At 41.0% G+C, this 26,493-nt stretch overlaps 1 protein-coding gene across 3 annotated transcripts in view; it reads right to left on the reverse strand.

The window, feature by feature from the left end:
• Positions 1-23,829, reverse strand: part of GCNT1 (glucosaminyl (N-acetyl) transferase 1) — a 43,571-nt gene extending 19,742 nt beyond the window's left edge. For all 3 annotated transcript variants that reach the window (XM_073345113.2, XM_073345116.2, XM_073345114.2), the window contains exon 1: positions 23,674-23,829. The gene's annotated coding sequence lies outside the window, so the exon portion shown is untranslated. The remainder of the gene's footprint in view (positions 1-23,673) is intronic.
• Positions 23,830-26,493: the final 2,664 nt, after the last annotated feature.

Genomic DNA, 26,493 nt, shown 5'->3' on the forward strand with positions numbered 1-26,493 from the left:
TGGACATAAGAGTTTTGCTTTAGGCACCCATTTTTAAAAGTTTTGGCTACATTAGGACATAACATGGCTGTACGAGCCAGCTAGGTATTTGAAGACAACGTATAAATGATTCTTAAAAGACCATTTCAGAACATGGTGAATTTTTGTAGACAAGTCCCAAATTATATTTACCACCTACCCTACTAAAATCCTCACAGATATTACGTCGCTAGATTATCCAGAGCATCTTCCTATTTTCATTAGGAATATTTAGCACTCGCTGCCCCCCGCTACTCCCAGCTGGCTCAGGTTCTGCCACTCATCTCATTGAGTAATAACTTGCTCACTGAGTAGCCCTATTGAAGTCAATCTTGGTACTTAAAATAGATATTCAATAGAACTACTCAGAAAGAAAGGTGGTAGTTTCCTTTAGTGCAGGTGGGGCCAGGGGACTACCTTCTTTTACTCACAAATCTACACTACACCATCATTACAATACTGGAGGCAAAAAGCATTCCACCCGTTTCCCACAAAGTTCTTCACTTTTGTCATAATTACCTCTAAAATAGTTCAGATGCTCCCAGTCAAGTAATTCCAGTTTACTACTGAGAACTCAAAATCCAGTCAAATACCGAAATAATTTCTTTACTGAACACATGCACCTTAATGTAGCTTTTCCAAGTTTTACAAATTTAGTTACAATCATCATTTGGTTGTATTTCATGATTAAAAAGAGGGTTACCCAAATAGATCTTTAGTGATAGTTTAGTGTATACCAACACTACTAATTTATGGTCTCAATTGCAGAAGCTCATCTGCACAGTTTGGCCCCACCTAACAGCAAATTATCACATGAGGCACTGTTGTAATAAGGGGGCATGTTACTTCATTATCTTCATAAACTATTACAGTACTTGTAGGAGATGAAATATCCGGTAATTAAAAAGAAAATGACTAATTCACAAAATAAGACAGTGATACATTAATCTGGCTTTAACTTTTCCTTTAATTTGCCAAATTCATAGCAGAATCATATCCAGATCTAGTAGACTTACAAAGGTTGTCTAATTACAACAATAACGGGATCTATTATGTAAGAAGTGAATTTAGGGTCTAGAGAAAGACAACTGAGTATGGATTATTTTTATTTACTACAGAAACCAATAGCTGAAGCCTGTTACAGACTACCCTCAAACCAAAATTTCTGCTTGTTTGCTTAGAAATGTAGATCATGTTTGAAGGGAAGAATTACCAGTTCTTCCAAGAAGACTAGAAGAACATGATTTAAGTACAGTGGCACATGTCAAGTTTCAGTTGATAGAAAAAGCGATTTATCAGCTCAAGAGCTTCACACCTACTCAGAGCAGGACTTTATGATGCTATGATAAAAATGCCGGTGGCCAGTCTACAAGAGCACTCCCAGTGTGGCTAGTACTGATGGAGTTGCATGAGTGTTAGTTTTACAAAAAAAACCTCTGTTTAGGCACAGCCACTAGGAATCATTGCTATGAGTCAGTCATGACCAAATTTTCTACAGAGCTTGATACTCACCCAGCACACAAGAAATTAAACACTCAACATGGGGGATAAGGAGGGGCCATTTTTAAGACAACTACTGTAGTTCAGAAGCTGGAGTTTATTTCTCCAATGTACTCAGTACTGCTGAGTAAATTAGGGATTAAAAAGAAATTTAGTTTTCATCTTTCCGAAGGGAAGGCAATCATCTACCAGTGAAATGAGAACAGATCATAATGAACACCTTACACCATGGAATACTGACAGGTGGCCAGAACCAAAGAGCCTTAAAATTAAATGTTACCATTAATATCCTCAACATATTCTCCAGTTTACAAAGAATACAGCTTGCTGAATAGTTTCTTTCCCACAGTTTGAGAAGACTACTGTCACAGTTCCAGTCACCTTTACACTATCCTGTATTTTGTTTTCAATTTTTTAAGAATTCTTCAGTTGCCAAAAGCCGTTCTGCACACTGCCTATGCTTACAGGCTAATGCTGTATGTAAAAGCTCTAGTGTTTGGAACTGTCAAGAACTGCACCCTTCATTTCATTTATACCAGTTCCAAGTCTTACATCATACCCACACACTTCACTCAAAATAGTAGGGCTGTCAAGTGATTTAAAAAAATTAATCATGATTAATTGCACTGTTAAACAATAACAGAATACCATTTATTTAAATATTTTGGATGTTTTCTACATTTTCAAATATACTGATTTCAATTACAACATAAAATAAAAAGTGTACCGTGCTCACTTTATATTTATTTTTGATTACAAGCATTTGCACTGTTAAAACAAAAGGTAGTATTTTTCAATTCACCTCATACAAGTACTGTAGTGCAATCTCTATCATGAGAGTTGAACTTACGTATGTAGAATTATGTAAAAAAACCTGCATTCAAAAATAAAACAATGTAAAACTTCAGATCCTACAAGTCCACTCAGTCCTACTTGTTCAGCCAATTGCGCAGACAAACAAGTTTGTTTACATTTGCAGGAGATAATGCTGCCCGCTTCTTGTTTACAATGTCACCTGAAAGTGAGAGCAGGCGTTCTCATGGCACTGTTATAGCCGGCGTCACAAGATATTTACATGCCAGATGCGCTAAAGATTCATATGTCCCTCCATACTTCAACCACCATTCCAGAGGACATGTGCCCATGCTTATGATGGGTTCTGCTTGATAACAATCCAAAGCAGCGTGGATCGACGCATGTTCATTTTCATTATCTGAGTCAGATGCCACCAGCAGAAGCTTGATTTTCTTTTTTGGTGGTTCAGGTTCTGTAGTTTCCGCATCAGAGTGTTGCTTTTTTAAAAACTTCTGAAAGCGTGCTCCACATCTCATCCCTCTCAAATTTTGGAAGGCACTTCAGATTCTTTAACCTTGGGTCCAGTGCTTTAGCTGTCTTCAGAAATCTCACATTGGTATCTTCTTTGTATTTTGTCAACTCTGCTGTGAAAGTGTTCTTAAAATGGACAACATGTGCTGGGTCAACATCTGAGACTGCTATAACATGAAATATATGGCAGAATTTGAGTAAAACAGCAGGAGACATGGGACTCCTTGGGGGAGAATTGTGTCACAAATTTAATTAATGCATGGAAGCAAGTCCTCTGGAATGGTGGCTGAAGCATGAAGGGGCATATGAAGGTTTAGCATATCTGGCATGTAAGTACCTTACAATGCCAGCTACAAAGTGCCATGAAAATACCTGTTCTCACTTTCTGGTGACATAGTAAATAAGAAGATGGCAGCATTATCTCTTGTATATTTAAACAAACTTGTTTGTCTTTGCGATTGGCTGAAGTTTTACATTGTTTTGTTTGAGAGTGCAGTTATGTAAAAAAGAATCTACATTTGTAAGTTGCACTTTCAGGACAAAGAGATTGCACTACAGTACTTGTATGAGGTGAATTCAAAAATACTATTTCTTTTGTTTATCATTTCTGCAGTGCAAATATTTGTAATAAAAATATACACTTCAATTACAACACAATATATATATGAAAATGTAGAAAATCAAAAATATTTAATACATTTCAATTGGTATTCTCTTGTTTTAACAGTGTGATTAAAACTGCAATTAATTGCATTAATTTTTTTGAACCATGGTTAATTTTTTTGAGTTAATTGCGTGAGTTAACCGAGATGAATCAACAGCCCTAATTCCTAGTTATGTCTAGAAGATTGTCCAATATTACAGTTTCTTTTCCTTAAACTCTTATGTTCCCCTCATCAGCATGTTGCCCCTTCAACACCACAATCTTGCTAAAGTTGATACAGACAATAAGTTAATTGTGAGCAGCGATTTGACAATACTTGCAACCCCATGTTATTCATCACAAAGACTGCCCTTTACAGAAAAGAGGAAGAGAAGATGTGATCATATTTTATTTTAGCAATTGGTTCGCTCCATAATCATCCATCTACTTATTTTAGCTGTTTCAACCCTCTAAACTCTGCTGACTTGTGTACTGCCTACTCTCCAAATCAAAACTCATCCCTTCAGTGGTAGCCACTAAGGTCTGGTCTAGACCCAACACTTAGGATGACCTAGCTACAATGTTCAGAGATGGGAACTCAATCCGAGAAACAGTTAAGTCAACGTAAGCCCCAGTATAGACACCTAACTACGGTTTCTCAAGGGGATGGGCAAAGATTTAACTGCAGATTTGCTCCATCAATTTAAGAGTTAAGGTCTGCATTTGGAGCATTTTGGGAAAATGAAACTGAAGGATGAGACTAACAATCATGACAAAGTGCAAAGCCTCTTTACTTGAGCACAGCATTCACTAAAGAGTGTTGTTCTATACTTGAATATAACTTGTGGGAAGGAATTGAACTCAGACCACGATTAAATTTCCAACTCTGAACTTGTTCATCACCCCAGGACAAATCACAAACTATCTGCACTTCAGTTTACTCATCTATAAAATGAGCAATGATAATTGTACACAGTGCCCGTGGTATTTGGAGATCTTTAGATGGAAGCCAGGTTCTGATTAGGCTTTTATTTATTTATTTATTTAAAGAATAAAAGCTCAGATGTAGATATATCCGGTCCAGTGGGGCATAGTTGGTACCTAACCCCGAAAGGCTACATAGACAGACTAAAACGTAACTTTCAGTCCAACTTCCAGCAGCGTTCCCCCTTCCACACACGTCACAAAATCTTTTCCTAGAGGGCCTCTTCACAATCTTGGAAAGTGGGGCTACTGAGGGGACCACTACTTAATAGACATCCCATTTACTCTTCTCTGCTTGAGATCTCTGTTAATGATTGGTCACCAAGTATTGCAAATATTTTTGTAGTTGAAGTTATCCTAATATAATAAGCATAAGTGAGGTTAAAAAAAAAAGTGTTTAAGTAGTGAGAGTTAGTATCATGCCATTTAACGTACCATAACTACTTCAGCCTCAGGATTAGAGCCTTTGTCTCACTATAAAAACCAAAAGCAAGCAAGTTTAACATTCAATAAAATACTTCACTAGCAGTTTTCAAGTACAGACTCAAAAGACCAATGCAATCTCACCAAGACCAGTTTTAGGTTACAGTTACAGGGCCTAATTGCTAATTATATCATGATAGCACTAAGGGGCTGTCAAGTGTTGGATCCAGACACTGGGGATTACCAGACACATGGAGACTCCTGAGGTGGTATAAAACTAGTATAATGGCTCTACATCTCTCCCCCATGAAGTCCCAAAGGTAGGGTGCATGGGTGGAGCCCTGCTGGACTCAAATTGTTTTCAGCTGCTGGAATAGTCCTTTGGGACCAAGACAGCTTAATGCAACAACAAGCAGCCTAAGGATTGCTCTAACTTGAACAAGGGTCTAAACTCCAAATATCGGGCACAACATGATAAATCACTTAACGGAGCCAGCCTTTTCCCTGAATTCTGCTGGAACTGAATCTGGGCCATAAATTTTAAGATGGCAAAAATGTTCCAAAAGCTAAAGGTTTTTAGCAAAAAGAAAAGAAGTACTTGTGGCACCTTAGAGACTAACAAATTTATTTGAGCATAAGCTTTTGTGAGCTACAGCTCACTTCATATGCTCTAATAAATTTGTTAGTCTCTAAGGTGCCACAAGTACTCCTTTTCTTTTTTGCAGATACAGACTAACGAGGCTGCTACTCTGAAACCTAAAGTTTTTAGCTCTCTTTCCTGTCAACTCACATCTTGCTTTGATTATACAGACCCAGATCCAAGTTCCCTTTTCTTACATCCTGTTGTGGCTGAACATATTTTGAGTATCAAGTTGAAATTAGCAAGTGGCCTCATCTCATCCTGTAAACCATCCTTTACTAATTTCACCTGATTAATATGTCTGGGGACAGAAAGAACTGTTAGTTAATATTCTCTGGGACTACAACTTTCTCTCAATCCATGGCAATGTTCCACTTCCTTTCAAGGTTTGTACTTTCACAAGGTTAACGACTCTGAATATCCCCTTTAGTAATACTTCTTCATTATGTAAATAGAAATACTCTATGCAAGCAGCATAGCGCAAGGTAAGTACTTTCTGTCTGTGAAGATTATATATTTAGGTAATTAACTTTTCGATATTTATACAGCAAGTACAGTTTATCCTGGAAAGGCTGAATGCCATCTGTCATGGTTATGTTCAGCTTCATTTACCCCCCTTAGAGAATACTAACTTATTACACTTCTCCATCTTTATGTTGTTGCTGGTTGCCAATGCCTAATAAAGAATGCTAGTAGTTGATTTGCACAGACAATTCTCACACCACAGTATTTACCCTATAACAGTCCAGGCAAAAGGCACCACACTTCCATGATGTTTCAAGGTTCCCGGTGCTTTGTTGCCAGTGGTTACAAGAATAAATAAATGATTTAATCAAACTGAGCTAAAACATATGGCAATTCTTCCTAAGAAAAAGCAATTAAACAGAGCATTCTGTTCCACGTGTCACTTTTAAACCATTTCATGAGGATATTAAGAATTATGGGGCACTGGCACAGGGACAGGTGAATGGTTAATACCTTGAAAGAGCCAAAACACAGTGTGAAAAATATAAAGGTATTGTAATGAAACTGCTGGCTCATTGCTGGGCACTGTATTAAAGGTCAATACATCCTGAAGTCAGAACAGACCAGGCTCAGGACACAGCCAGACCCTGCAGGAGAGCAGGTTGGAGACAGCACTCAGGAAGATGGCTCCTGAGGAAAGACCAAACAACGGGTAGCCTGAGAGCTAGGATCTGGGAGATTCTGAGCTTGGCAGAGACTTGCCTGTTGCAAGAAGGTGGCCAGCAGCAGAAGTACACAGGATTGCAATATGCAGGGAAGAAACTGATATGAGGGTGCTCCAGTCAGACTCTGATTTTATTACCCCTGGACTGGACTGGCTTAGAGTTTTTATTGCCATTGATTGTAACCCCAGAAGAAGTTGTACCTATGGTATTTGCACAATTTATTTAACTGGAAACTGAGTTTTTACAAAAAGAAAAGGAGTACTTGTGGCACCTTAGAGACTAACCAATTTATTAGAGCATAAGCTTTCGTGAGCTACAGCTCACTTCATCAGATGCATATCGTGGAAACTGCAGCAGACTTTATATATACACAGAGAATATGAACCAATACCTCCCCCACCCCACTGTCCTGCTGGTAATAGCTTATCTAAAGTGATCATCAGGTGGGCCATTTCCAGCACAAATCCAGGTTTTCTCACCCTCCACCCCCCCACACAAATTCACTCTCCTGCTGGTGATAGCCCATCCAAAGTGACAACTCTCTACACAATGTGCATGACAATCAAGTTGGGCTATTTCCTGCACAAATCCAGGTTTTCTCACATCCCCCCCACCCCCATACACACACAAACTCACTCTCCTGCTGGTAATAGCTCATCCAAACTGACCACTCTTCAAGTTAAAATCCAAGTTAAACCAGAACATCTGGGGGGGGGGGGGGGTAGGAAAAAACAAGAGGAAACAGGCTACCTTGCATAATGACTTAGCCACTCCAAGTCTCTATTTAAGCCTAAATTAATAGTATCCAATTTGCAAGATAAGCTATTACCAGCAGGACAGTGGGGTGGGAGGAGGTATTGGTTCATATTCTCTGTGTATATATAAAGTCTGCTGCAGTTTCCACGATATGCATCTGATGAAGTGAGCTGTAGCTCATGAAAGCTTATGCTCAAATAAATTGGTTAGTCTCTAAGGTGCCACAAGTACTCCTTTTCTTTTTGCGAATATAGACTAACACGGCTGTTACTCTGAAACCTGAGTTTTTACAGGAACCCACCAGGGACTAGAACCCGTTGAACACAGCATTTGAAGTACTAAGAACTCACCTCTGAACTCATTACACATTAGCATGCTAAGCTGCACCCATGGGACTGGTGTACCACAGCATATACAATGAAAATCCTGCTGGTTGCAGTGTATTATGTAGAACATTTATTCTTCAGAAGGGAAAAATTAATTGGTGAACCACAGCAACAATGTTATCTGACGAGATGTGTGTTGCCACAGAGAGGAGAGATATGTTAATACAGCTCAGCATTTTCTATTACACAACACAGATGTAAATGGCCATGAATTAAGTATGACTTTAGAGAGATTAGCAGTTCATTACACGTGAATGTATTCAGTTACAGAAATTTCAATCTCTGTAAGGGAAGTACAAATATTAGTCATAATCAGAATTATATCAGCTACTATTAGGTTACAGATTTAGGTCCCAGTCCTTTAATGAGATGTGAGGGCAGACCACTTGGAAATCAGCTAGTCTCCACACAGACACAGAAGTGTGTCCCATTGCAGGACCAACGGCCTTAGATTTTCCTCAAAACTTACAAGTTCAATTAAAATAGAAACTCTCTTTTTTGAAGCATTAGCACTTAACGAGTTTTCAGTCTCATAATTTCAAGAAAACCCACCACACCTGACACTATTATGGAGACGTATATCTAAACAAAAAGACATTTGTGTTTTCACAGGTTAATTTTTAAGCTATATCGATATAGATAAGATTATAGATATATCAAACAGAAGCATTTAATGGTCATCATAGTGGTTGCTTAATTCTTTGGAATTCCTCTGCAGGGTACAAGGGAGAAGAGGTCACTATCTAAGAGACCTTATCTAAAAGGATGCCACTGAAGAACCTGGCGGACAGGCAGATATGTGCAGAGGAGATATTAGGTGGTGTTTCTTAGGCCCACACCCTCTTCCCTGCTGAAGAAACAATCATATAAAAGACAACAGCAATGTAACAGATTTTTTTTTTTTTAAAGAAATTGTTAAAATACCCAGGGCATAATATTCAAAAGGTGATTCATTAATTAGCCAGATTTGAAAGAGGCAAGTTGATAGTCTTTTTAATATAGGTCATTGGGAAGGATATTGAAATTTGTATTTCTCTGCATGAACGTTTTGAAAGGTACATGTTTCATTTGTAGCACTGGAAAGGAGTCCAAAAATGTTCTGTGAGCTTGTTCTAAAAGCTTTACCATAGGCTAGATTCATTGACCAATACTTGCTGTTTCAATGCTATTTAGAGTTAGTGTAATCACTGCTTGCAGTAAGTCACTGGTTTGTGAAAATTAATTTGGACTCTTTGCTAATACTGGAAGATAAACTTGCATGTTTTACACAGAGATCAAGGCCATATCTACACTACAAACTCATGTCGACATGAAACCGCCACAGTCAGTACATCACTTGCATGTATGGCTCATGTCGGCAGTGTGCGTACTCACCAGGAGCGCTTGTCTCAATGCACAGCGTGGTGCGCATGGGAAGTTTTCGCAATGCATGATGGGACTGAAACTAGTTGCTCAGAGGTGACGGAACATGGAGTCAACTTCATAGAGTGCAACTGTCTCTATCCCATGTCATTTACATCCCATAATTTTCACACCTTTTTTCAAAGTCTCACAAATCCACAAGGCCCTCCTCACTGTCCACCATCTCCAACAGAAGCATGGAGCCTGCACAGCTCTGCACTATTGTCATGAATATTACAAGCACAGGGCACACGATCGTGAAGCATTTGCAGAGCTGCACGAAGAACGGAATTCATGGTTGTTGGTGGCATTCACAGAGCAGCTACAGATGGTAGAGCGCTGCTTCAGGGCCTGAGCAACAAGCAGTAGCTGGTGGGATTGTATTGTAACATAGGCGTTGGATGAGGAGTAGTGGCTGCAGAACTTTTGGCTGTGCAAGGCAATATTTCTGGATCACTGTGCTGAGCTCACCCCAGTGCCCTTCAGAGCAGGGACATCAAAATGAGAGCTTCACTGACAGTGAACAAGCACGTGCTAATCACACAGCAGAAACCTGCAACACCAGGTTACCAGCTGACTGGTAGCAATCAATTTGGAGTCCGGAAATCCATTGTGGGGCTAGTTGTCAAACAAATGTGCAGAACCATTAGTTGCCTCCTGCTACGCAGTACTGTGACCCTCTGCAATGTGCAGGACATGGTGGATGGATCTGCAGCAATGGGGTTCCTGAACTGCAGTGGAGCAATAGATGGCACACATCTCCCTGTTTTGGCACCAGACTACCTTGCCGGAGTATACATCAACAGAAAGGGCTACTTTTCTGTGGTTATGCAAGCGTTGGTGGATCATCAGGAGCACTTCACTGACATCAACGTGGGCTGGTCAGGGACAGTGCAAGATGCTCGCATCTTTAAGAAGACAGGACTGTTCAGAAAGCTGCAAGCAAGGACTTTCTTTCCCAAATGGCAGATTACCATTGGGAAAGTTGAAATGCGAATAGCGATCCTGGGGGACCCAGCCTACCCATTGCTCCTCTGACTTATTAAGCTGTAAAACTGACCATCTCAACAGCACCAAGGAGCAATTCAGCTACTGGCTCAGCAGGCGGAGAATGACAGTTGAATGTGCTTTTGGTAGATTGAAGGGATCCTGGCATTTGTTTACTCTCAAGATTGAACCTTAGTAAGAAAAATATTCCAGTGGTTATAGCTGCCTGCTGTGTCCTGCATAACGTATGTGAAGCAAAGGTGAAACCTTTCTGCCAGAGTGGAAATGGAGCGGCTGTCTGCTGAGTTTGAATAGCCGGACAGAAGGGCTAATAGAATAACTCAACTTAGAGCTATATGGCTCAGGGAAGCTTTGAATGACCATTTTAGCAGTGAGCCACAGTAACACAATTTGTTATACTGTGCTTTACTTGGCCCTACTCATTTGTGGCCTGTTAGAAATTATGTGGTGATTACGGTACATGTAGGAATATATCATCAGTATACTTATTAATTTTGTCTATGGCTTATCCTGTGCGTTGTGTCACACTGTCAGTAACAAGTAACTGGTTGCTTTCAGACCTGCTAAGCATTTGGTAGCAGATATTGCAAACCAGTAAAGACGAGTTATGTTTTAAATCATAAACATTTATTTTGAAACAGAATTTGATGCAAAGAAACTAAGGCTGTCAATTAATTGCTGATAACTCATGCAATTAAAATAATTAAATAATTGAGTTAATCAAGATTAATGAAATAAAAATGATTAATCACACTGTTAAACAATATAATACCAATTGAAATTTATTAAATATAAGTGTACAATTCTCACTTTATATTTTTTTATTACAAATATTTGCACTGTAAAAATGATCAACAAAAGAAATGTATAAGGTGAAATGAAAAATACTAAGTACTGTAGTGCAATCTCTTTATCATAAAAGTGCAACTTACAAACGTAGATCTGTTACATAACTGCTCTCAAAAACAAAATGTAAAACTTTACAGCTCCAAGTCCACTCAGTCCTCCTTCTTGTTCAGCCAATTGCTAAGGCAAACAAGTTTGTTTACATTTACAGGAGATGCTCCTGCCTGCTTCTTATTTACAATGTCACCTGTAAGTAACTGGTGTTGCAAGGTATTTATGTGCCACATATGCAAAACATTTGTATGCCCCTTCATGCTTCGGCCACCATTTCAGAGGATATGCTTCCATGCGGATAATGCTCGTTAAAAAATAATGCGTGAATTAAATTTGTGACTGAACTCCTTGGGGGAGAACTGTATGTCTTCCGCTCTGTTTTACCTGCATTCTGCCATATATTTCATGTTATAGCAGTCTTGGATGATGACCCAGCACATGTTTTAAGAACACTTTCACTACAGGTTTGACAAAACGCAAAGAAGATACCAATGTGAGATTTCTAAAAATAGCTACAGCACTCAACTCAAGGTTTAAGAATCTGAAGTGCCTTCCAAAATCTGAGAGGGATGAGGTGTGGAGCATTCTTTCAGGAGTCTTAAAAGAGCAACACTCTGATGTGGAAACTACAGAATCCGAACTACCAAAAAAGAAAACTAACCTTCTGCTGGTGGCATCTGACTCAGGTGATGAAAATGAACATGAGTTGGTCCGCTCTGCTTTGGATCATTATCAAGCAGAACCCCTCATCAGCATGGACGCATGTCCCCTGGAATGGTGGTTGAAGATGAAGGGACATATGAATCTTTAGCACATCTGGCATGTAAATATCTTGCGACGCCAGTGTCACAAAGTGTGGAGGAGACAGGGTCCTGCACCCCCAACTTCCTACGATTCACTGTGACTCTCAGCCAGCCAGTAAAGCAAAAGGTTTATTAGACAACAGGAACACAGTCCAAAACAGAACTTGTAGGTACAGACAACAGGACCCCCTCAGTCAGGTTCATTTGGGGGGGGGGTGGGGAGGAGCTTAAACCCCAGCCCTGGGTCTCCCTCTGTTTCCCCAGTCAGCTCCAAAACTGAAACCCCCTCCAGCAGTCTCCTCCAGCCACCCCCCAGCTCCTCCTCCAGCCTTTGTCAAATTTCCCAGGCAGAAGGGGTCACCTGGCCCCAACTCCCTCCTGGACTCAGGTTACATGCTCAGGTATCGTCCCTCAAGTGAAGTCACACCCTGATATCCCATCACCAATGCAGATAGTACCAGTAAAACTCCCCTGCAACATCCCCAGGTCAATCCTCCCCACTCCGTCACATCCAGCTACAACATTGCCATGCGAATGCTTGTTCTCACTTTCAGGTGACATTGTAAACAATAAGTGGGCAGCATTATCTCCTGCAAATTGTAACCAAGTTTGTTTGTCTGAGCAATTGGCTGAAGTAGGATTGAGTGGACCCGTAGGCTCTAAAGTTTTACATTGTATTCAAAAATAAAAGAGTTATTTTTTCTACATTTGTAAGTTCAACTTTCAGGATAAAGAGATTGCACTACAGTACGTGTATGAGATGAATTGAAAATATTCTTTATTACACTGCAAATATGTGTAATATAAAATAAATATAAAGTGAGCACTGTACACTTGTATTCTGTGTTGTAATTGAAATCAATATATTTGAAAATGTAGAAAACATCCAAAAATATTTAAATAAATGGTATTCCATTATTGTTTAGCGCAATTAATTTTTTTAATAGCTTGACAGCCCTACAAAAAAAACCTACTAAAACAGAATTTACGAAGGGGAAAGAGCATTCATGTCCACTTCAGCTACACTGACACCAATCGTGGGTTTCACAGGTCAGCGATGTGAAGTTGTGATGGTCTTTAATGTGAAGTTGGGGTGGAGTTGTAGGGGTGGCACTATGGCCTCTGATACCATGTGGCTGGACTGCAGTGGAGTCAAAAACATCCTGGCTTGCTGTACAGCTGGATCCCCAGGTCACCTTCTCTCCAAATCCTCCTCCTCTTTCTCGCTGTTCACAGCAGGGGCCTGTGACTCGGGGTCCTTGGAGTATCGACGGTGTTGTGTGGGATGGTGGTGGAGTCTGCTGAGCAGCATGTTGTAAAAGCAGCAGGTGTGCAGCTCAGCACCAGATCTATTGTCCTCTCTGGCCTCCTGGTATGCCTGCCACAGCTGCTTGGCTTTAACGTGGCACTGTTGCTGGTCCCTGTTGTACCCCTTCTCCTGAATCCCCTGAGCAATCTGCTCTTTGATGTCCATGTTTCTATAGCTGGCTCAGAGCTGTGTTTGTACAGCCTCTTCTCCCTACAAGCCCGGGAGATAATATCTCTTGTCTACTCTAGGCTGGAGCACGTACATCTGTGGTGGGCAACCTGCGGCCCATCAGGGTAACCCGCTGACTGGCCTCCAGACAGTTTGTTTACATTTGCACGAGCGCCCGCAGCTTTCAGCGGCCATGCAAATGTAAACAAACTGTCTGGTGGCCCGCCAGTGGGTTACCCTGATGGGCCGCAGGTTGCCCACCACTAATGTATGTGGTCTGGAGCTGGCATGGTCAGATGCATGTAACCATGGAGAGCTACTAGGTTCTCTCTCCAAACTGGGTAATCAGGAAAAGGAATTTCAGAAATTAGCAGGGCATGAAAAGGGGGTGGAAGGTGGGGACTTCACAATGGAGACCAGAGCAGTCATTGGGCATTATGGGAAAGATGCTGGAGGATTGTTAGGGTCAACATAGCGTTACCTATGTCTACACACCCGCTGCCTCAAACTCCATACATCAATCTTGGCTCATTGAGGTTGTGTTATTATGTTGGTGTAATGGACCATCTTAAGTGGAGACACATGCACAACTAGGTTGACACAAGGCAGCTTATGTCAACATAACTTTGTAGTGTAGAGCAGGCTTAAAATATCAACTCACCACTGCAGATGAGAAGCGTGTCCTGCTAAGTAAGGGAATCCACACCACCATTTTGGCAGGATTTAAGCATTATTTAAAAAAACCCCAAAAACTTAAATTTGGATTAAAGTAATATTTCTAGCCCATATATTATGATGCTCTCCTCTGGGAGCCCAAAACCATAACTCACTGTGTTACCTCTTTGCCTTAGACATCTTTGCTGGAGCTGAAACGAAGGGCTTGTCTACACTGGGACTTTACAGCGCTGCAACTTTCTCACTCAGGGGTGTGAAAAAACACCCCTCCCTCTGCGCAGCAAGTTTCAGTGCGGTAAAGCGCCAGTGTGGACCGTGCACCAGCACCGGTAGCTGTGCCCCTCGTGGAGGTGGGGTTTTTAGGGCGCTGGGTGAGCGACTTCACAAGCCACGTTAAAGCGCTGCCTCAGCAACACGAAGGCTTTGTCTACACTGGACTTCCGCCAGTAAAACTTTTCTGGTTCAGGGGCGTGGAGAAAAAAAAAAAAAAAACAACACACCCCGAACGACAAAAGTTTTACAGATGAAACGCGCCAGTGTGAACGGTGCTTTGTCAGCGGGAGATCTCTCTCTCCCGCTGACAAACAGCAGCTGCACTGTGCACCTTTTAGCAGCACAGCTGTGTTGCTAAAAGTTGCATAGTGTAGACATAGCCGAAGACAGCTCTCAAAGACTCAGACTTGAAGGCTAGAAGGGACCATCAGGATCATCTAATCTAATCTCCTGCACATTGCAAGCCACAGAGCTTCACTGATCCCCTCCTGTAATAGGCCTATAACATCTGGCTGTGTTACTGAAGTCCTCAAATCATAAGACTGAGTTACAGAGAATCCATCATTTACTCCACTTTAAACTGTGCCACATGTTGCAGAGGAAGGCAAAAAAATCCCCAGGGTGTCTCTGCCAATCTGACCCAGGGGACAAGTCCTTCCCAGCCCCTAAAATGGCAGTCAGCTAGATCCCAAGCCTGTCAGAAACACCCAACAGCCAGATACCTGGAAAAGAATTCTCTGTAGTAACTCTCCCCTTCTAGTGTCCCATCAATGGTCGGAGATATTTGCTATTAACAGTCACAGATCAGCTACGTACCATTGTAGACAGTCTTATTTACCACCCCCTCCATAAACTTATCAAGCTCAGTCTTGAATACTGTTAGGATTTTTGCCCACACTGCTCCCCTTGGAAGGCTGTTCCAGAACTTCACTCCTGTGATAGTTGGAAACCTTCACACAATTTCAAGCCTAAACTTATTGATGGCCAATTTATAATCTATGCCACAACAGTCTGCCTTGCCAGAAAATTCCTTGACACTCTGCCAGTCTAAATCTTACCTTTTAGGTTACATTCAGTGAACTCCAGTTCCCAAGTTCTCCCAGAGAGGTCTTTCTGTAGTGTCCACTTCATCTCAATGAACATTAACATAAACTATGAAGTCCACTGTCTCCAAAGAGACAGTATTCCTGCACCAGCCTACTGGCTCACTGAGGACACATTCTAATTTAACACACAACATTGACATATTTCAGAGTAGCAGCCGTGTTAGTCTGTATTCGCAAAAAGAAAAGAAGTACTTGTGGCACCTTAGAGACTAACCAATTTATTTGAGCATAAGCTTTCGTGAGCTACAGCTCACTTCATTGGATCCGATGAAGTGAGCTGTAGCTCACGAAAGCTTATGCTCAAATAAATTGGTTAGTCTCTAAGGTGCCACAAGTACTCCTTTTCTTTTTGCAAACATTGACATAGTAAAACTAAACAAAAGTTTAGTAATAAAGACCAGATTTAAGTGATAATAAGCAAGGGACGGGGGGGGGGGGGGGAAGAGCTATAGTTACAAAGAAAACAAAAAGTAAAAGATATATTGTCTAGTGTCTAAAACTTAACTGTTTACTATCCTGGTCTCAGGCAATTTCTCACTAGTCAGTTCTCAGCATCTTCAACCCACACAGCTGAAAGATTCACTTTCCACAGTTTCCAAAAATGCTGGCTTCTTTTGTCCCTTAAGTGATGGATAACTAAGGGGTTCCCTGCCCTCCTTCTTATAGTCCCATAAACCTTTGAAATGTATTCTTTTGAAGTGTATCCCCAGAAAAAAGTTCTTCTCCCCTGCTGGTGCGCTGTCATGTTGTCGTCATCTCACTGTGATCTAGCTCTTTCTGTTGGCTTGATTACTTGGTTTACCTTAGATGCAAATATACTTTCATTGCTAGGTTCAAGCTTTGTAAGCCAGAGACACTGGCAAATCCACATTCCTTTGTTTGGGATAAACCTGTTTATCCACTCACATTGCCTTGTCTGGACATATTTTAGAAACATGTTTCCAGCATACTTACATAACCCTTTACATAGTAACCATACATACATCACACAATGATATTAATGTCCCATATGTAACTAATTATACGATAACTTACAAGACACTATTTGGCTAAATATTCTGACAACAGTGTGTTGCACATGCCCTTTGCCAGCTGACATAAAGGGGCTCTTAGAGTCATATATATTTGCCAGGATAATCTTCCAGATATAAACAGAATATAAATCAATGCAGTCCTGTCTTCCTGAGTCTGCGGACAGAATGCGGCGATGTTCCTGCTTATGTTTCAGTGAAACAACAGTGGCATTGTAGACTTAGAAAGTAAGTAGACTTAGAAATTTACCAAAATAGCTATTCTGGAATAATAAGTGTCCATGTGGGGAATTATTCTAGAATAGCTATTTCAGAAGTTTCCAAGTGTAAACAAGCCCTAAAAAATGGTTGTTTCTGTTACTGCTCAAAAGCTTTCTGGATAGTAACAATGAAACAATCATGTCAGTTTCAAGTGGCTGTTACTTAGTAGGTTAAACACCTCCCTTGCCTACCGCTACTATGTACTGAGGACAAACAAAACAAAAGGAAGGAAAGTCCATTGATAGTCACTGAATTGTATAAACTTTTTTATCACTATAAATTACTTTTAGAAACAGTTTGTCCATGCTTTTAAGCCTCGGGTGCTTCTGCATGCTAATTTTTTGATGAAACACATATGCAAAAGTGCTAACTGAAGGGATGTGTCTTCGGATAGGCTTGTCTTTCAAAGTGGTCTTCTTTTCTAATCCACTAATTTAGAAAGGCTTCTTCAAAATTGTCCTCACTAAAAAAATAATCAATGTTAGCAAAAGCATAGGGGAAAACTTTTTTTATTACTATGAATTACTTCAATAAACCGGTTGTTGTGGTTTTAACCCTGGGGTTTTTCCTGCATGCTCATTTTTTATTCAAATACCTATAAATAAAGGGCTGTTTCTTCAAATAGGCTTGTCTTTTCAAGTGATTATAAAATAGAACTTTATTCCTTTACAAAACTTAATATAACTTTTACTTGCTCTTGTTCAAAAATTTGAAAAGAAACAACCCTCTTATCTCTTCTATGTTCTGGACATCTAACAGCCTTCTTTCTCTCTAATTCACTGGCTAACAAAGCTGCTTTTGCTGCAGCTTCAAATTGTCCTCACCAAAAGCATAGGGAAAAACTTTTTAAAACTGTTGGTCTTCATCTTTATTAAAGCACCTGTGTAAAAGCGCTACATGGCAGGAAAGATGTTTGGGTCTGTTTTTTTAGATAAGAATAAGGCAGTTAAAGGAGAGAAGGGAGAAGGCTCTTGTTTAAAAATCTTGGGACTAATAGGATTGGTTCAGGAAAATGTATTCTATGATGCAGCTGTAGAACGGCATCTGATTGGTCCAACCCAAAGGGGGAGACAAAGGGGGTGAGGCAATATATTTTATTGGACCAACTTCTAGTTACACTCGACATTTTCCTCTTAATTTCCCATTACTGCAGCTGGTAGTGCAACTCCACCAAGAGCGGCTATGCCAAAAGTAATAACAGACTGACAGGTATTTTAACTATTGCAGCGTCTGGTCCTGCTCAGAACAGGTCTAGGCAACCCCAAGATTAAAATGCAGTTACCAGGGCCTCATCTGCACTACTGTTTGTGCTGGTAGAGCTGCGCCTGCCAGAACAGTGGGAAATTTAAGACAACGACACTAGTGGAGACAAGGTCATACAGAACAACAGTCCCTGCCCTGAAGGACTTGCCCTTGTCTTCACTGTTTTAAAAAAAAAATTTTTTTTTTTTTTTGCCTTGCAATATCTAATGTGTCTGAGCTATTTTGAGGTGAAAACGACAGTGAAGATAAGATACTTTCGTTTTATATAGGGCTGCTGGTTAATCACAGTTAACTCACGCGATTAACTCAAAAAAATTAATCACAATTAAAAAACTTAATTGCAATTAATCAGTTTTAATCACACTGTTCAACAATAGATATCAATTGAAATTTAACACTATTTTTTGATGTTTTTCTACATTTTCAAATATATTGATTTGAATTACAACAGAATATAGTGTACAGTGCTCACTTTATATTTTTATTACAAATATTTGCACTGTAAAAATGATAAATATTGTTTTTCAATTTACCTCATACAATCACCATAATACAATTTCTTTATTGTGAAAATGCAACTTACAAATACAGATTTTTTTGGTTACATAACTGCACTCAAACAAAACAAAGTAAAACTTCTGAGCCTACAAGTCCACTCAGTCCTACTTTTTATTCAGCCAATCGCTAAGACAAAAACATTTGTTTATATTTACAGGAGATAATGCTGCCTGCTTCGTATTGACAATGTCACCTGCAAGTGAGAACAGGTATTTGCATGGCACTTTTGTAGCTGGCATTACAAGGTATTTACATGCCAGATATGCTAAACATTTGTATGCCCCTTTATGCTTCGGCTACCATTCCAGAAGACATGCCTCCATGTTGGTGATGCTTGTTAAAAAAAGAATTCATTAATTAAATTTTGACTGAACTCCTTGGGTATATCTCCTGCTCTGTTTTACCTGCATGTTGCCATGTATTTCATATTATAGCAGTCTTGGATGATGACCCAGCAGATGTTCATTTTAAGAACACTTTCACTGCAGATTTGACAAAACGCAAAGAAGGCACCAATGCAAGATTTCTAAAGATAGCTACAGCACTCAACCCAAGGTTTAAGAATCTGAAGTGCCTTCCAAAATCTTAGAGGGATGAAGTGTGGAGCATTCTTCCAGAAGTCTTAAAAGAGCAACACTCTGATGCGAAAACTACAGAACCTGAACTACCAAAAAAGAAAACCAACTTTCTGCTGGTGGCATCTGACTCAGGTGATGAAAATGAACATGAGTTGGTCCGCTCTGCTTTGGATCATTATCAAGCAGAATCCCTCATCAGCATGGAAGCATGTCCCCTGGAATGTGGTTGAAGATGAAGGGATATATGAATCTTTAGCACATCTGGCACGTAAATATCTTGCAACACCAGCTACAGATATTTTTTGTACGTAACTCTACATTTTTAAGTTCAACTTTCATGATAAAGAGACTGCACTACAGTACTTGTATGAGAACAATTGAAAAATACCATTTCTTTTTTTTTACAGCACAAATATTTGTAATAAAAATATAAAGTGAGCTCTGTACACTTTCTATTCTGTGTTGCAATTGAAATCAATATATTTGAAATGTGGAAAACATCCAAAATATTTAAATAAATAGTACTCTATTATAACTTGTTAATTGCTTGACAACCCCAGTTTTATCATAAGGAAGAGGGGCTCATTTTCACTGTGGTTTTCACACCAGGATCTCTCTCACACAATAGTTACTGCAAGGTAAAAGATATGCATTTTTTAGCAACAAAGACAAGGCCTTAAGCTTTAAAAAATAAATATTGACCCTTTCTGTCACGCAATGGCCATTATATACACCAACACGGTGTCCTTATCTATATAAAAGGAATTACTGCTAAAATATCACTAGTGAGAGAGCTGGTTTAGATAGGGCACCAGTGGCCACTGACATATTAAGAACAATGCTGAATAGGCCTTTTATTTTTTTTAAGCCTAGTTAGAGGACACTGTTTAAAACACTGACTACACTAACATGGTGTTTAAGACCCCTTTCTACACCAGTGCTCCCACCAGTGGAGCTGCATCAACAGTAGAAACAGTGGGGATTTTTTTCCTTCCAAAAAAATTCCTAATGTAGGTACCTCCATCTTTAATTACAGCAATGCTAAAAGATACAACTGTCATATGCAAATCCAAACTTCTCGCATCTGGGAGGTAAGCAGCATATATGACAGTTTCTTTAAATTAACATTGCCCCCTACTCCCAAAATCTGGACTCTTATACTGTGCCTATCCAAATATCTGGGGTGGAATCCTGGCTTCATTAAAACGAATGGAACTTTTTGCCATTGACTTCAATGGAGTCAGGATTTCACCCTTTTTCTCTAGGACCCATTGGCTAGTGCCTACTGCAGAGCAGGGATTTGAACCAGTGAATCCCATATCTCAGGAGAGTGCCCTAACCACTAGGCTATTAGGTAAACAGGAGATAGGTGTGGTACTTAAGGTACCAGCACCACCACCACATTGTCCAGCTCTTCGTTTCTTTTGCTTTTATTTTTAAAAAGGCTAAAATTCTCCAAACCTAAACATTTTGTTTTGGATTGAATGAAAGGACATTTTTTTAATGATTGAAAATGCCCAAACATTTCAGTTCAACCCAAACCACTTTTTCTTTCCTTTCTTTCTTTCTTTTTGGACTGCCAGAAAACTGAAGAAATCAGTTATTCACACAGGTCTATCATCCTCTTATGCACTAGTGGAAGATAGTTAAAAACAGTGCAAGAAATAGAAGTCTCATTAACATAATAAGAAAATACTGCTTTGAAATTAGACAGATATTTTATGTAGCCCATCTGTCTCAAATTATTTCTTTAAGCACGTGGTCATGCAAATCTGTGTTCACCCATTCTTAGCATCCACAGGCAAACCATACTTAAAACAAAACAAAGTTATCTAAAAACTTTCAGTTTTCTCTGTATGGAAAACTGTGCTTACCTTACTACTATTGCCCTCCTAACAGGCATTTGCAGCATACTTGCACATGCATAAGTGAAGAATGCCTACAACTTTATGAAAGACGTGAACAATTAAATGAAATTTTTGAAAATTTTATTGTCAACAAACCAGACTTTTGCAGGATAGCATTTACATTTTTTGCAAAGCTCTGGCTCACTGGATGCTATTGGCATTCTGAAAGGCTCTATATTCTGTTGAAGAGTATGGAGATACATTTTTCTGCTTTCAATTTTCCTCTCCCTCACTTTTACTTTTGTTTGTTTAATTAACGTTCCCAATTAGTTTCATTATCATGCTATTTTTAGTGACAAGGTTAAAAATCACAGTAAGCTTTCCTGGAGTTGAATAATGCTGACTAGTATCCGATAAACTACATCAATGCTACTAATTGGCATGCTGAATTCCTGGGGAATTACCTCTCCTATAGCTTCTCTCAGTAGCAACTGCAGTTCTAGGAAGTCAGATTTCAGTATTGCTGCAATTGGAATAGAGCCTTTAGATTTCGTTTTGAGAGGGGGAGGTGGCAAGAGGAAGCTTTTAAAAGCTTTGTCTAAAAGACAGATAGCAAAATTCTCCACTGCGATGAAAGATTTTAAAAACTGAATTTTGCTCCAGCATACCAATGTAAACTCAGCAGGGCAGCTTCTCAGCCTTTTGCTCAAACTGGTGAACATTTTTATTCACACAGTTAGTCCAACTGAGCAGTCCACTTCACTGAAGTTAGTGGTTGGTGTAAAAAAACAGCAGATTTTTGGCCTCTGATCTTTGTCTTAGCCTCAGCCAGGCTAATGGAGCACAGAAAATTTCTCTGAGATGTGCTTAGCCTCAGGGAAAGGAGTGTTACAGATCACTCAACTAGAAGTGCCCCAAGCAACTAAAGCCCATCACCGATGATACAGATTCTTTCTGGGACCACCTAATTATCTTAAGGACGGACATCTGAGGACACTAGAGAGGTTAGAGTGGGGAAAAGCGTTGTGAACCTTACAGGGCACTGGAGACTCCCAAAGAGGATAGAAAGTTTAGTAGTAATGTACATATTTCCAAAATATTTACCTTCTGACAAAAATGTTTGTACCATAACTAGACTTCCATCACTAGTATTTTTTTCCCTACTTCACAGGGGCAGAAGGGGTCTATCTTCTTTTAGAGACAAGGGAGGTTTCAGCTCAGTGACAAAATAGCCAACAGCTACAGGGCTAACAACCCTTTTCTGGTTCCACAGAGCCCGGGTGTTTCTTGCCAAACTTGAAATCAGCTACCTGAAACCCCCTATTTAAGAAACCTGTTTGGAATTGCAAATACTCCAAATAGGTAACTCATACTGCTCTTTAAACGTAATTGACCTCACCTCCTTCCAGCAAAAAGATTTACTTTTCAGAACAGCTTTGAAAAGGGGGCAAAATGCCAGTGGTATACTGAGCTGCCTGTTAAGGTTTGAAACCACTCACCAGGCTTAGATTCCAGAAAGCCACTTACAGCCTTCTAAACTGTTGGTGTCCTCAAATCTGTTTCTTCAGACTCTGCTCTGTTTTACCAACCTTGACAGAACACAGGCATGCTATTCCTTAAAAATAAAAGAAGTCTGATCTTTTCTAACCCATGCCCATTGTCAAGATGTTTTAGCACTTAAATAATATTATGTAAACGCGGCTCAAATAAAGGGCACGAAGTAGAGACTAATGTTTGCAGAAATCCCAGAAATAAAGGGGTTGTTATTGTTTAACCTTAGATCAAAAAAAGTTCAGGTAAAAAGTCTGTTATACCTTTGCAAGGTTTCATATGTGGAGAATATAGGGTGAACCATACAACACAGTCAGTTAATTCATTCAAGTTGCCAACAACGTTAGCAACAGCAGCAACAACAAAAAACCTGGAGCCCCATTAGTTAAATGGCTAAAAGCACTCCTATTTGAAACAGAACAAAGTTTCCAGAAATCTTTTTTTGGGGGGGTGGGGGTGGGGTGGGGGGAGTCAATAACAACTTGGTAAATTTCAACTGCATTAAGATAGCTTCTACTTCATAACGCTGGAGAGAAAGAGTGCTCCCTATTGCTATTTTTTCACATTGGAACGGCTCTTGTTTCCACCAGGACAAGCGAAGAACAAAAACGTGTTCTCGAACGAGCAGGAGAGGAAGCGAGCGTGCAACCGCCAGCGCTTTACAGCAACATGCGAGTTCCCCCAAAGGAGGTATAGAAACAGAAACAGACACTGCCTGCCCTGGCCAAACAGGCTCACCCACCCAGCTATTACTTCACTTTTCCCTAGGATGGGGCTCGGTCCCTGGCTCCACCACCTTTGTGTTCCAGTCAGTGGAGAGCCAAGGTGGGCGAGGGAAGAGCTTTTAACTGGATCAACTCCTGCCGGACCCAGCAGGGCGCCCGGGTCACGGGAGCGGGGAGTGAACGAAGAGGGGCTGGCTGGAGTAAAGCCAGGGCAGGGAGCAAACGACACCCCCTCCCTTAGGAGGGCGCACCAGTCCCCCCTCCCCCTCCAGAGCTCGGGCTGCCTGACTCCGTCGGACACGACTGGCCCGGCCCGCGGGGAGCCGGAGGAAAGGGGGCCGAGCAGTTACCTGGACCGAGCGGCCGGTGGCTCAGGAGGGACGCGAGCTGCTGCTCAGCTACGAACTGAGCCGGGCTAGCATCAGCGGAGACAAATTTCCCCCAGCCTCCTCCTCCTGAGAGCGCCCGCCCCTCGCCGGCGGCTGGAAGCACTTCCTCTGCCTGGCCGAGAGGCGCTGCTGAGCGCCCCGCCTCCTTATATCCCCTGCTCTTTACACCGCCCGCGGAAGCGGGGAGGATGGGGCAGGGCCTTGCACAAGCAACCAGCCGAGCGAGGCGCTTCCGAGGTTCCCCTTCACTAGCGCCGCCCCCGAAAGAGCTCCCTCCACTCCCCAGAGCGACACCCTCCTCCCCTCACAGCCACTGCTACCTAGGGTGTCAGTGTCCTCTGTGGTCCCCCCCCCAGGGCTCCCTTGCAGCCTCTGCTACCCCTCTTCCCAGTCCTCTATGTCCCCCCAAAGACCCCCTCACAGCCTGCTACCCCCAAACTCATCCATGTCCCGAAAAATCCTCACTCCACCATCCATCACTCCCCAGAGAGTCACCTCTCCCCAGCCTCACCATTTCCGCACTTGACATGGTAAAGGATTTATATATGTGTGTTTTCTACAGGGCTCCGATTCTCAGGAGGGGAGCTTCTCTCCTGCAGGCCTCCTGCAGTTCTTTGAAGAGAAGCAGCACAGGCTTCCCTGCTGTGGAGCTGAGACATTCCAGAGGTGACGATGCGGGATCTCTGCCCTCTCCCACAGAGTTCATGAACTCCGCGGGAGAGAAGCAGCAGATGCTCACGTTTCAGGTTTGGTTCTGTGGATGTTCAGCTGAATCAATTTTAGAACCAGTGGGACACAACCTAGAAGGAGCACTGCTTCTGTCCCGTCCAGTGCCCCAAATCAACTGTTACAACCTTGCCCTGTCCTCTCTTCTGGACAAGCCTAAGTCTGTTGTAAAGGGACCCAACTCTTGGGTCCATGTACTTCGAAGCATCCTTGAGTCTGGGAAGTGATTGGTCATTGTTCTTAGCTCTGGCTCACTCCCAGGGGCAGACCTTGTGTCTGACACCCATCTTGGACAATGGGACCCTGCAGTTTGGCTATCTTAGACCCTGGAACTAGTGTCACAGCCCTCCAGAACCCCCCATTGCTTAGACATATTCCGCCAGTGTACCTGATTGTGAGATCTCTGGTTCCTAGTTACATTCTTCAGGGACAATGTGGCTGGAAGACAAAGAACACAGACTTATTGAAGAAATGTCTTTAATGGTAGACGCTTTCTCCCTTAACAAAGTACACTAGAGAGTTATAGATTTATTAAAAATAACACAATCCCCTTGTCTTACCTCACAGCTCCAGTGAGTCCTTAATTTGGTCAGTATTCTTAGGCTACAAAGCCCTTTTTGGCCTGGTTGTGCATATACCATTGGTTTGCCGCCTTGGTCAGAGATGCAGCCACCTTTTAAAACAGCCTCTGCCTCTGTTCTCCTTTTCCCCATATGCTTCAGATGGAGAATTTCCCTCCTCCCCATAGCTTCTATGTAGAGAGTCATTCAAAGTCAATAGCTCTTTTGGTAGAAAACCCATTATTCTGGTAGGGGAGACTCATTGAACATTTATGGCTTTTGATGGCTCTCTCAGAGCTTCTCAGACTAAGGCTATGGCTACACTACAGCTTAAATAGACATAAATTATGTCCTCAGGGGTCTGAATAAGCCACACCCCCTCCCGAGCGACATAATTTATGATGACTTAAGCGCTGGTGTGGACAGTGCTATGTCGGTGGGAGAGCTTCTCCTGCTGACATAACTACCGCCGCTCGCAGGGGCTGGAGTAATTACACCAATGGGAGCTGCTGTAAGCTCTCTAGTGTAGCCATAGTCTTTCCACTAGGTGTTAAGCCCCTGCTACTAAAGGAATCCTCCAAATCCACAAACAAGGTTGCAATATAACATGAAGGTCACACTTCAAAATGAAGGTTACAGTACAGAGTAGAACCCCTGAAACATAGTGGAGTTCACCAAACAACATGGAATTTGGAGGTTGACACAGATATATTCCCCAATCTGTCACACCAAACACCCACAGTTCTGAGTAGTTAAGATGTGCAAAATTCTATGTTATTATGTTATCTTTGACAGTGGGACAAAAATAGAAACAAATTATGATGCATAATGGTACACTTTTATATTTTATTATTTTTAAAAATAGTCTATGAAATACAAAAGAAAAGCCTATCAATCCATATGATGGCACTGACTTTCAAAAAGACCTAACCCAGAGAAGATCTTGAAAGCTTATCTTTCTCACCAACAGAAGCTGGTCCAATAAAAGACATTACCTCACCCACCTTGTCTCTCTAAAAAGACCTCAGCTCAACCTCCAACTTTGTGCCAGCAAATCTGTGTCTGCAAATAGTTGTGGGTGTATTCTGTAGCATTTATGCATCTGATTTGGAGGTTCAGTCAGGCACTTATATAAAACTAGGAAGCGCATCAACTATTACTGGATGCCTCCAACTTGTAAATACAATTACTTGTGGGTGCAAAATCAGAGACAGCTTCTGAAGATAGGGGTTTATATCATTACCAAGTAGAAAGCTTCATTAACTATCAGTAAACACTGTTAAATTCAGTTCCAAAGACAATGTAGCACAACCCATATCAATAAAAAAACATCCAAACATACAGGTAAGCTCTTTTAACAATTGAACTACCTTTACAATATTACCTGCCAAGTAGTCATTATGGATCAGCACCATATTACAGATGGTCCCATTAACTTCAAGGAGAGTATTTGTCGAGAACTTAGTGTTAAATGTGTATAAAGGCATCAGAATCT

This window comes from Lepidochelys kempii, chromosome 5 (genome assembly GCF_965140285.1).
Source record: "Lepidochelys kempii isolate rLepKem1 chromosome 5, rLepKem1.hap1, whole genome shotgun sequence".
Lineage (NCBI taxonomy): Eukaryota > Metazoa > Chordata > Testudines > Cheloniidae > Lepidochelys > Lepidochelys kempii.